Source organism: Apodemus sylvaticus, chromosome 11, assembly GCF_947179515.1.
Source record: "Apodemus sylvaticus chromosome 11, mApoSyl1.1, whole genome shotgun sequence".
Classification (NCBI taxonomy): Eukaryota; Metazoa; Chordata; class Mammalia; order Rodentia; family Muridae; genus Apodemus; species Apodemus sylvaticus.
Genome location: NC_067482.1, coordinates 29252152 through 29262809, shown reverse-complemented (window position 1 = coordinate 29262809; position 10658 = coordinate 29252152). Strand labels below are relative to the sequence as shown.

Genomic DNA, 10658 nt, shown 5'->3' with positions numbered 1-10658 from the left:
TGCCCGAAGCTACCCGGCGCGGCCGGCGAGCTGATCGGCGACCACCGGAGCTCGGGGCTCGCCACCCGCGGCAGGCACGCAGTCCTCGGCGGCCCGGCGCCCGGTCTGCCCGCGCGTCCACGCCGTGCACCCGGCAAGGAGTTTGCGCGGCTCGCGCCTGGGCTCTCGGAGCGGGTTGCGGGAGGCAGAGCGGACCCTCTACTGCCGGAGCACCTCGGGGGCAGCAGGAGGAGGACGGCGAGGAGGACTGGGCGGAGAAGCCACTACTGGTCCTCGCCGCTGCCCCTACCTATCCCCTCCCTCCCGCTCGGAGGCGGAAAGGGGAGGACGAGGAAGAAGAAGAAAAAGAAAGAGAAGGGGGGTGGGGTGGGAGAACTGGATATAAAGATCGGCTGCGGGGGGGTGGGGATGGTGGAAGATTTTTGGTCTCCTCAGCAGCGGCTTTTCTTGCGGCGGCGGCGGCGGCGGCTGCAGGAGGAGGGAAAGCAGCTCCAGCTATGACTGCCGCATGTTAATAGCTCCCGCTTGGGTCCACCGGCTGCAGCGAGAGACACAGCCTGACTCCGAAGTTGTGCAACTGTGCCCTGAGAGAGACATTTGAACCCTCCTTCTCTTTGCTCCGCTTTTGCCCCCTGGGGCGTGTGAAGCGAGGAAACGTAAAGGAAGACTAGCATTGGCTTTCCCTGCTTCCCCCTTCTCCATGGCTGTGTAGAAGAAGAAAGGAAAGACACACTTTTTGTTGTTTCTTTGACTGGGGTCTCCACCCTCCTGTGGTCTCTGCGTTTTGATTATCATTCGTTGCTTGGTGTGACTGGGGTGTCTACAGTGGGACAGGTCCATCTTTTTTCTGGTTTCTTTTTCTTTCTTTCTTTCTTTTTTTTTTTCTTTCTTCTTTTTTTTTTTTTGCCCCGGGGCTCAATGGATGGATTTTGGAAAACTGTACCGGGTTGCAGGTTGTTGAGCAACTGATGGGACCATCTCAGGGACCGGCGGTTACGAAAGGTAATTTATTCTTTGCACTCTTCATAATTGTGGTCGCCCTGGTCGGGCGCAGGAGGCGGCATCCGATGGGCGGGCAGCCGAGAGGGTGCGGGGTTCACGTACACTCACCCTTCTACTCACACATTCGCCTTCACACACTCGCCCTCATGCGCACACTCATCTGATCGTGATGCGGGGCGGGAAGGGAGCCTCCTGGCTGGTGGGCGCTGGGGTTTGGCACGGGTTCGAGGTTTTATCAGCTACTGGGCGACCAGGTGACAGAGGGAGATATAGAGGAAAAGAGAACCCGCGTACTGTCAGTCGCACACGCCGGGTGACAGGAACGAATCCCACCCCGCGCATTTTCCCTCCCCTGTCACCCCAATGCTGTCCTTTGGTAGGGGCAGAAAGCTGCCAAGGGGGCGCCTTTTCTCCGCTAGGCTGGAGCAACATTGGACGTGGGAACGGGTTGGAGGACGAACAGGGACCGGGTGAGGAGCGCAGTTCGGGGTTGGTGGCGAATGTGGGATGGTGAGCCTGGTTGATCCTCCTTGGACGCCTGCCTTGGAGCATCCAAGGTGTCCGAGATTGCCCAGGTCGCGCCCCTGAGAAGTGGAACCGCGTTGCCTCCAGGCATTTCTCTTGAGTGTCTCACAGCCAGGCAGTTTGATTTAGCCCTGAGTGCCTAGGCTTTGTTGAGCGATTTTAGCTGGAGAAAGCTGTCACTTTCGTGGGTGTCACGGGGAAGGGGGGGGTGTTGAGCTGTGCTGGGAGTGAACACCCAGTGTAGAGAGGATGTTCAATGGGTCAGGCGGCCTCGGAGCCAGGGTGCGGTGGGCAGAGCAGTGGTGGCCCTGGTGGCAGGTTACAGGTAGGCAAGCTGGCACCTGGGTGCTTCTCTGGGAAGATGGGCAGTCTCTGGGCTCAAGTGGAGTGCGAGGACCAGCACTCCACAGCTTCTGGTTCTACCCCAGAGGAGGCTGCTAAGCATGCCAGATGCCCAGCAGTGCAGCCCTGTGTTTGTACGGGTGGTTGGCCAGTGGTCGGCGTGCGTGTTACCTGTGTGTCTAGGATCCTGCGCGCTTAGGGTGGCGGGCAGACCCGTGCCGAGATAGGAGAACTGAAGCTCCTTCAGTGAAGATTGTTCAGAGAAATCGCTTGGGATCTGCTTAGCTGGAAAATCTGGTTTGAGGAGGCCCAGAGGGCCCCCAGTGGGGTTGCGAGGAAGCCTGGTGGCAGGTTCCCTCTCCCCTGGAGATGCGTGCAATGTTTGGAGTCGCTGGTGCAGCGATCCCACATATCCTCGATTAGCCCTGCTAGAGATGTGCGGTAATCAAGTGTTGCCCGCAAAATCCTTGGTCTCTGGAATGATCTGGCCACATTCCTCACCGGAATGGAAATGTGTGTTGCTTTTAGCGATAGCCAGTGGTAGAGCAGTTGGGCGAACTGGAGAGGCTTGGGAGCCACCTCCCGAGTTGTCTCCTCCCAGAGGCTCCCATGGCCCCTGACTGCAGTAGTTAGAGAACATTGTAAACAACAGTGTAAGCGTCTTTGCCACGGTCTCCCTCAGAGCCGAACCTGCCTGCCGGTGGCTGTTGTGTTTACTTTCCTGGGTGAATTACTCATTAGGAAGTGTAGGGCTGCTTGCACCTCGGATTTTACATCCTTGCAGCCAGCTGCCAGGGGAAATGAGGAGACACATAGACTCTGGCAGGAAGGGGAAAAATGCCTTCTGTGTTTTGTTTCTGAATAGGAGGTTTGCTAATTTTAGTGCCATAGGGTCCAACATCGCTAGTTAGAGAATGGTGTCTTAGAATCTGCAAGGAGCCACCTTAGTGAATTTTGCATTTGGAAAGTCAGCTGCATTTGTCAAAGAGATAGCAGAGGTTAGGCAGTTCCCTAATTCATTTTTCAGTCTATAAATGTACTAAGTGGTCAGCAGTTCTCCCGCCCAATTTATTTGTATGTGCATTACACGCAGAATTGCCAGTTGTTTTCCAAAGAGGATACCAGCTCATTTGTGTAGGAAACAAGAGGATGTTTATGCTGAAATCCCTTTTAGTTTCATGTTCCGTTTTGGTTTGTTTGGTGTTTTTTCTCCCTTTAAGTAATGAAGGAACAGGTAACAGATGTACAGAGATAAACACTTCTTAATAAACTTATGCTTACAAAGATAACTTTTTGAAATGCAATAAGTAAAATATATTGCACTACTTAGCTGTCTATTGCCTTTGACTACTTTGATGTCTGGAAAATGGCTAGGTTCTAGTTTACTCTAAGAAAAAAAATCCACTTTTTTTGTAGATGTGTCTTTAATTTTAAGTATACTTTTATTAAGGTTCTGACCACAAAGCATAGGTTACAAAGGACAAGTACAAAATTATTCACTCATGCCTAGTTTTGATTAAGTTACATTTTATAAGATATTTATAGGAGATATTATGTTTGACCACAGCCATTATTTAAAAAAAAAACCTTAGATTTATGATTTAACCCCTTAGAATCTTGCTTCCTATGTTTTTTTCTTCCTTTCTTGGGGGTTTTGTGTGAAAGTTTCTATACTTGCAAACATGTCTGAGGACTGTAGAATTCTTCCTCCACTTTTAGCAGCTCTCAACGCCTGTGATTTATAGTCTTTATACTAGAAGATCGCATCAGATCTGTTCTGTTCCCTAGCAACATGCGTTTCCTAGCAGTCATACATTCCACAGGTCCTGATGTCATTAGGCCTGCCTCTGTCAATGCCTTGCGCTGTCTTTAACCAAAGGTGAATATGTCAAGAGCATTTGCATGCAGTTCCTCAGCACATGTCTCTCACTAAGTATTCAGTAATCTCTTCCTCTGGAGTGTATGGTGGAGTGGGCTCCTTTTACTTACCCAGAGAAGAGATGTAATGACTACAAAGGTTTATGTGAACGATTTAAATTCTTGAGAGGAAGATGATGGTCTGATTCAGGCATCCCTGTCTAGAAAAGCGAAAAGCCAGCCTGTGATTTATCAGCTTGGAAAATGCTTTCCGATGTCTCAGTTTCGGTAACTTAGTATGAAGGAAGATTACGCTGCACATTGGGTGCCCTGCTTGGAAACATGAATGGAAGGTCATTCTGAAATCATTTTCTTAATAATATTCTCCTTGCAGTTTGCAGATCCCGCCTCCCACACCCCTTGAGAGAATTGTGGCCAGTGTGGGACTTACTGGCTCCAGCTGCTGGGCCTGGCATTGATTCTAGTATTCAGCAACAGGCAACATTTTTATGAGCTTGATTCATTAAGAGCTAGAGCTGGAAAAAAAATCATAAGTAGTAGATTAAAAATGATTATCTGATCACAAAGATTGAACTTTGTCAAATCATAATGCTAAAGTGAGTTCTTCTGCAGTTTTGATATTGGGCTACTTTACAGTTTGGTTGAAACTCTTCAAAAGGGCTGCCAACTGAAAAGGGTAGTTCCTGTTCAAAGGAGGGCGTTCTGCTCCAGAAATCAGCGAGGAAACCCGAGTGGGACCTTGGCACTTAGGATCATGCAGTGATTTTGAGAAATAACTGAGTGGGATTGAGTGGTCCCGAGAGCACAGGGCAGGAGAGGCAGTTCAGCATTTCCTCTGCTCACAAATGGCCCCTTTGCCTTCGATTTCCTTACATTTGCATCACATTCAAAATACACTCCACCACACACTCCACCACCGGAACATCACATTCACTTGCTCACTTAGGGTACATTGGAGATACATTGTAATTTTCCCTTGGTTTGCCTCTTAGGTCTTGCATAGTCTTCAATGACTATTTCATTTCATTGTGTCCTTTTATTGAGTGCAAATACATTTACTTAAAGAATGCCTCTGCTTATAATAAGACAAAAGCAGTCAAATAGAAAGGCATTGGGATTTTTTATTTTTTACTTGTTTGTTATCTCAGGCATACACACAAGTTCATAGTTGCTATGTGTTTGTGCACATGGCTGTGGAGATTTTTAATTCTTACAGGGAAATCTCCAGTATTCCATTCATTGTGAACTTGACACTGATGCTTATATATATTTGAACAACTAGTATGGGCTTGTTCCTAGATAACATTATTGATCACTATGCTCTGCAGATTCCTGCCCTTTCCACCCCAAAAATGTGCCTAATAATTCTCCTGGCCTGGGTATTAATAAATTTAATTCTACTTCATACATTACATAAGTGCAATGTTTTGCTCAGAATTGTGAAATGTACTCATTTATGGATAAACACAAAATGTAAAAACATATCGTAGTCTTACTATGAAGTAACTCAACTTCATTTATTTGGGGGTGAGGTGGGGCATGAAGTTCTGTCTAGATTCCATCATGCCAGAGCACTTTAGACAATTTTTGTCTTTTTTCATTCTTTTAGTTTCTCCCTCTGTGGTAGAAGTTGAACCTAGTGCTTTGAGTGTGCCAGCTAGGCAAGTGCCCTACCACTGGGCTACCTCCCCAGCCCCCCAGAGTCTATAAATATTAATAGATTAAGAAATTATTCATGTCTTGATGTGTCCTATTGACATTTTTAAAAGAAATTTAATGCTAATGTTAATGAATGTCTTTATAAGAGTAGGAACAGAGCAATGATGTTAAAATTCTGGCCTATATTATTCAAAAGTTTAAATGGAATAGTGGTAATGGCAATCCATTTCATATTGAAAACTGTATTTGCGATGGGGAAATAAATCATCTGACTGACGGTACCAGTCTTGTGAGATTCACAGTAAAACCGTTGTGTTTCTGGGAACTCCAGGGCTGTGAGACCCCTTCACAGATTGGCCAAGTGAAAAACAAATTTAATAGTCTTCCTTCCATATTATTTGCCCTTGTTCTCCTTTTGAAACATGTAAACTTGAGGTTTCCAGAATGTGTGTGGCTCATGGCATATGTCATGTGCATATGTGTTTTTCTGCCTTTTATGAAACTTCTGGTTTACTAATGCATAAACATTATATGATGCGATGATATCAGATAGTAGACTCAAAAAAAAAAAAACACTTTATGCCATTCCTCTTAAAGAATATAAAGAAAAGAAAAGAAAAGAGTATAATGGACTCCAATGTCCTCTCAAACTTTCTCTGGATCTGCCTCCTTTACACATAAATGTCACCTATGTGACCCTAACAGGGAACATCAAACATAGAATCATGCTAGAGATACTGTATTCATCAGTTCCTTGGCATTTTAATTATTGCTTTCCTCAACATTCTGTGGAGAACTTGATGTTTAATGTTTTGGTCATCATATAGATCTCCAGTAAGCTCTGATGGCTGGCATTTGGTTGGCTTTAGAGGAGCCTAGAGAAAAAAAATGTAAATCTATTCATGAGGTATAGATCTTTCATCTAGAAAGGCAGAATGGTCTAGAGGTAAAGAACCATGTGCCTGCCTTGGGTTTGAGATGCAATTGTACTTGGCAAAGGACATTTGATCTCCCTGTATCTCAGATTCCCACTTCTTTCAGTGGGGGGTTTGGGAGATGGACCACATTCACAGACTGTTGTGAAAACTCAACAGGCAAATATACTGAAAGTCTTGAAAACAGTTTCTGGAACCCAATAATAACAAATAGTCAAGGACTGCTGTCTTGATTGCTATCAGCATCATCATTACCATCATCATTAATATTGGATCTCCCAAGGGTCCTAGGAAACGTTAATCAATTCCCTGTGTGATTCAGTTATGCAGTCATGTTTCACATCACTACTTCATAGTGTGCATTAAAATCCCTACTACATTTAAAAACTTCATGGACAAGATAGTCCTTAGTTTATTCTCGGACCTTTCATCTCATGGAGAGTTGAGGGCAAATTTTTTATAGGAAAAATTAATAGAACACCTTTGCCAGTTTGAGCTAAGGTTGAAGTTGGGTAGTGTGCATGCTCAATTAAAACTATTTCCAAAGACCCTAATTGAATATTTATGCATCTTGGGAATTATTAGGGAGGAAATCACTTTTCTGAAGTGATATCAAGACGACTCACTACACACTTAATCTGTTAATCACTACCTAAGCACCACAACAGGCCATTTCAGTGAAAAGAATCCGTGGGGTAATTATATCCTGTGGTTCAGTCTGTATATGAGTGGTTGAAAAGCCAAACTTATAGTGAAAGAAGCTTTGCATACAAATTAGCTCGACTCAAGTTTAGCAGGGGAACTCTAATCCTTGTGAATCAAGATTTTGGACACATTTGAAAACGTTGTGGATATATGTACAGAGACTATGCCTATTGTTTTGCAGGTGTTGCATGGGTCTCTGTAAATTCAGAATCAGGCCTATCACTGGGAATATCCTCAATACATGGATTGAGGTTTTCACAGTTTAAGAGAAACGAAAATCATACTGCTAGATAGGCAGAGCTAAACACTGTTTTGAGTGAACTTTTCAGATATGGCCTTTGGGGTGGAGACACCTGACTACGCTCTCCAACATCCGCAGGTCTACCTGCACCATCTCTGCCTGAGAAACAGAGGTAGGAAATCCACACTGCTCGTTGGGCAAGAAAAATATAAAATAAGTAGAAGAGCACCTGCTCTCTGCTTAAGGGAGCATTTTACTCATGGTACCTGATATTACCATCGTAGCGTTATGAGAAATGTCCTTGAGCACAATCATTAAGAAAACTTAGCTTAGTCAAATATCATTTACTTAATTGAAGAGTTCTTGATGAGCTACGAAAATCAATAGCGTTTTATTAAGCAGTTAAGAAATGTTTGGGGTCTAAAGTCTGTCTTTCTTGCTGTTCTTTCTAACATCTCTTCTTTGTTAGCCATTTACATATCCATTGCTGAGTGCCTTCTATCCAACTAAAAACCGTTAAGTTCTGCTACTAATTCCTCAGGAAAAATAATCCTGATGGGGGAGGAGTGGGGGTTGAAATCTTTTTGACATCCACCTAGCACTCTGGCTGAAGCCTGATTTTAAATCATGAAAATAACCATTTAACTTAAGACATTTCACGTTAAACAGCAGAGTTTCTTTTCCCAGGGTGTCAACAGCTCTTTAAGCATTAAGTGCTTCAGTGTTGTAACCAAATCAAGTCATCATCCACTTCCAAAATTTACAGATTTCCATGCCTTTGAAAGATTTATCACCCCGAAGTACAAGCACTTGTAAGATTGCTATACATGAATTATGCAGAGGAAACCTTACAATTCCGAACCCAAAAATTGCCTTAAAGACTAGAAATATTGAAAGACTTATAAATAAGTTTAGAATTGGGAATGAACATCTGTATTCCAGTGACAGTTGCCAATAAGAGTCTCTCTCTTTCCCTGCTTCCTTCCTTCCTCCTTTTCCCCCTTCTTCCCTCCCTCAGTCCCTCCCTTCTTCCTTCCTTCCTTCCTTCCTTCCTTCCTTCCTTCCTTCCTTCCTTCCTTCCTTCCTTCCTTCCGTCTTTCTTTCTTTCTTTCTTTCTTTCTTTCTTTTTTTCTTTCCTTCTTTCTTTCTTTCCTTCCTTCCTTCCTTCCTTCCTTCCTTCCTTCCTTCTTTCTTTCTTTCTTTCTTTCTTTCTTTCTTTCTTTCTTTCTTTCTTTCTTTCTTTCTTTCTTTCTTTCTTTCTCTCCCTTGACTCTTTCTTCCACTTGTCTAGTTTGTATGTAAAGAAGGGGAATCTATAATGTAGCATTTGAGAAAACTAAGATCAGTAATAACAAAGGCCTGCATGTGGAACAGCTGACTAGCTAAGATGCAGCACACTTAAGTGTTTAAAAGTATGACCCAAGAAAATGAAAGCCAAGTTTAAAAAAAAAACGAAACAAAACAAAACACCCCCTCCCCAGCCCCTTCTGTTTGATCAGCCTGTGTTGGTGTTTATGCATCCCGCAGAGGCAGAGTGTGTTACTATTCAAGACAGCCCCCAGTGGCTCCCAGTACCCTGAGCCTATGAGAATAGGGGTGAGACTCAGCCCAGTTTTTGATGTTATGCTTCGGTGGGTAACTTGAATACTAAAATTCATTCCATTGACAGCTGACCCTGTGAGAGGGTTTTCAACAGTCTCCTGTTTTGTTTTGGTTTGGTTTCATTCTCCCTTCCTTTCCTCAAAGCACTTCCAAATAAAGACTTTTGCTTGAGAGGAAATGGGCCTGACGGATGGTCATCTTTCTGCATGAGATTTGATTTCTGGCAGGCAAGGGAGATCTCTACTGATTTACATGAGTATTTTCTTTCCTTCAAAATTTCAGTGTTCTTGATTTGTCAAAGGCTACTGGGTGTTGTTTGAACCTTGACTCAGAATACTGATCATGACTTCAAGGAATGGACAAAGAACCGATTGAGAAATTCTTTTGCTTAACACAAGGCATGTGTATATCCATTGCTTTTCTTCTTTATGGTGGCTTTAAAGTTCAATAGATGTTTTCTAGGGACTTAATTCTATTAAGTATAGTTGTCTATGGGAGAGAATTAAAGCATATATTTCCCTCAAGAACAATACATAGTCTTTCTAGTTTAGGAAAAAAAATCTCAGTTAAATATCATTATCAAATTCAACAACTTTCTCCATGGCAGTGAAGTATTTTTCAGTCATTCTGAAGCAGTGGCATATTTATCATAATATCTCAATTGTCATGTTTAGATACATTCAACTTCAAAAGTTTACATGAAATGTTACATTTATTACTTTTTTTTCTTTTAGTTGCAAAGACTCTTCAAGCTAGGCTTAGGTTGAAATGATTAATTTATTGGGAGGTAACTGTGATTTTAGATACAACTTTTAGGGGAAGGAAGGAGGCTTACCAAAATCAGTATATTTTAGGATGTCCTCTGGCCCTAGGCCTCTAATGATATTTTCAGATGCCCTTGACTGTGATGTTTAGGGCCTTTGAGTTCTGCCACAGATAAAATTAGATACTTAGCTTTTATAGCTGTTTTCTATAGTATGAGTATCTTTAAACAGAAATCCCCATGTCTGAGCCACTCTCTCTTTTTAAAATTCAAACCTTACTAAACTGCCAAATGCGAAGCCATGGTAGAAAGTTCATCATCTGACAATAAATGTAAGGCCATGGATGAAAAATGTGCATTCAGACACTGTGGATAGGGTCCCTAGGTAGCATGAGTGGATATCGTTTCAGGATTCCTCGTCATATACACGCACATGTTAAACAAACAGCAAGCAAATATTCAAAAAGACAGAGCAGGTCTATCCACACCTGTGTACCAGCAAAGCAGCATGAGTAAGGATGTTCCATTTCCTCTGTGGATGGGCAGATAATTAACTCAGAGAGATGGCTCAATGGAGATCACATGATTTTCCACAACATAAAGAAAAGAAATTCATAGCACCTGCATGTTCACTCTAGTGACCGGTTGTTAACTGATAACAAACCAGCATTGAGAAACTGGCTAGGAAAACCATTAATTGTCTGTAAGTCAGATGGTCTGTCGTCAGAGTCACCTTGTATTACATATTATACCCAGAAAACTCAATAAGATCATGCAAATCATGGATTAGAAATTTCCATCCTTTCATCAGAAACATCTGTTGTTGCTAACACTGTATCACAGGTCACCCAGGCTCTGCATTGTGTGAAAACCCATTAAACACAGAAAGATGTCACTTACAGAAGAAATGTGGTCCTTTTTCCTTTAGTGGTGGGGTTGCTATGGAGTCCAAAGGGCAAACTGAACTCAGGTTTGTTCAGAACGCAGGCTTCCTCTCGTATACTGT

The 10658-nt window shown here is 43.3% G+C and overlaps 1 long non-coding RNA gene across 1 annotated transcript in view; it reads left to right on the top strand.

Moving 5' to 3' along the window:
• Positions 1 to 443: 443 nt before the first annotated feature.
• Positions 444 to 10658, top strand: part of LOC127696449 (uncharacterized) — a 175889-nt gene continuing 165674 nt past the window's right edge. The window contains exon 1 of the long non-coding RNA XR_007980226.1: positions 444 to 1002. This is a non-coding gene — a long non-coding RNA (uncharacterized LOC127696449). The remainder of the gene's footprint in view (positions 1003 to 10658) is intronic.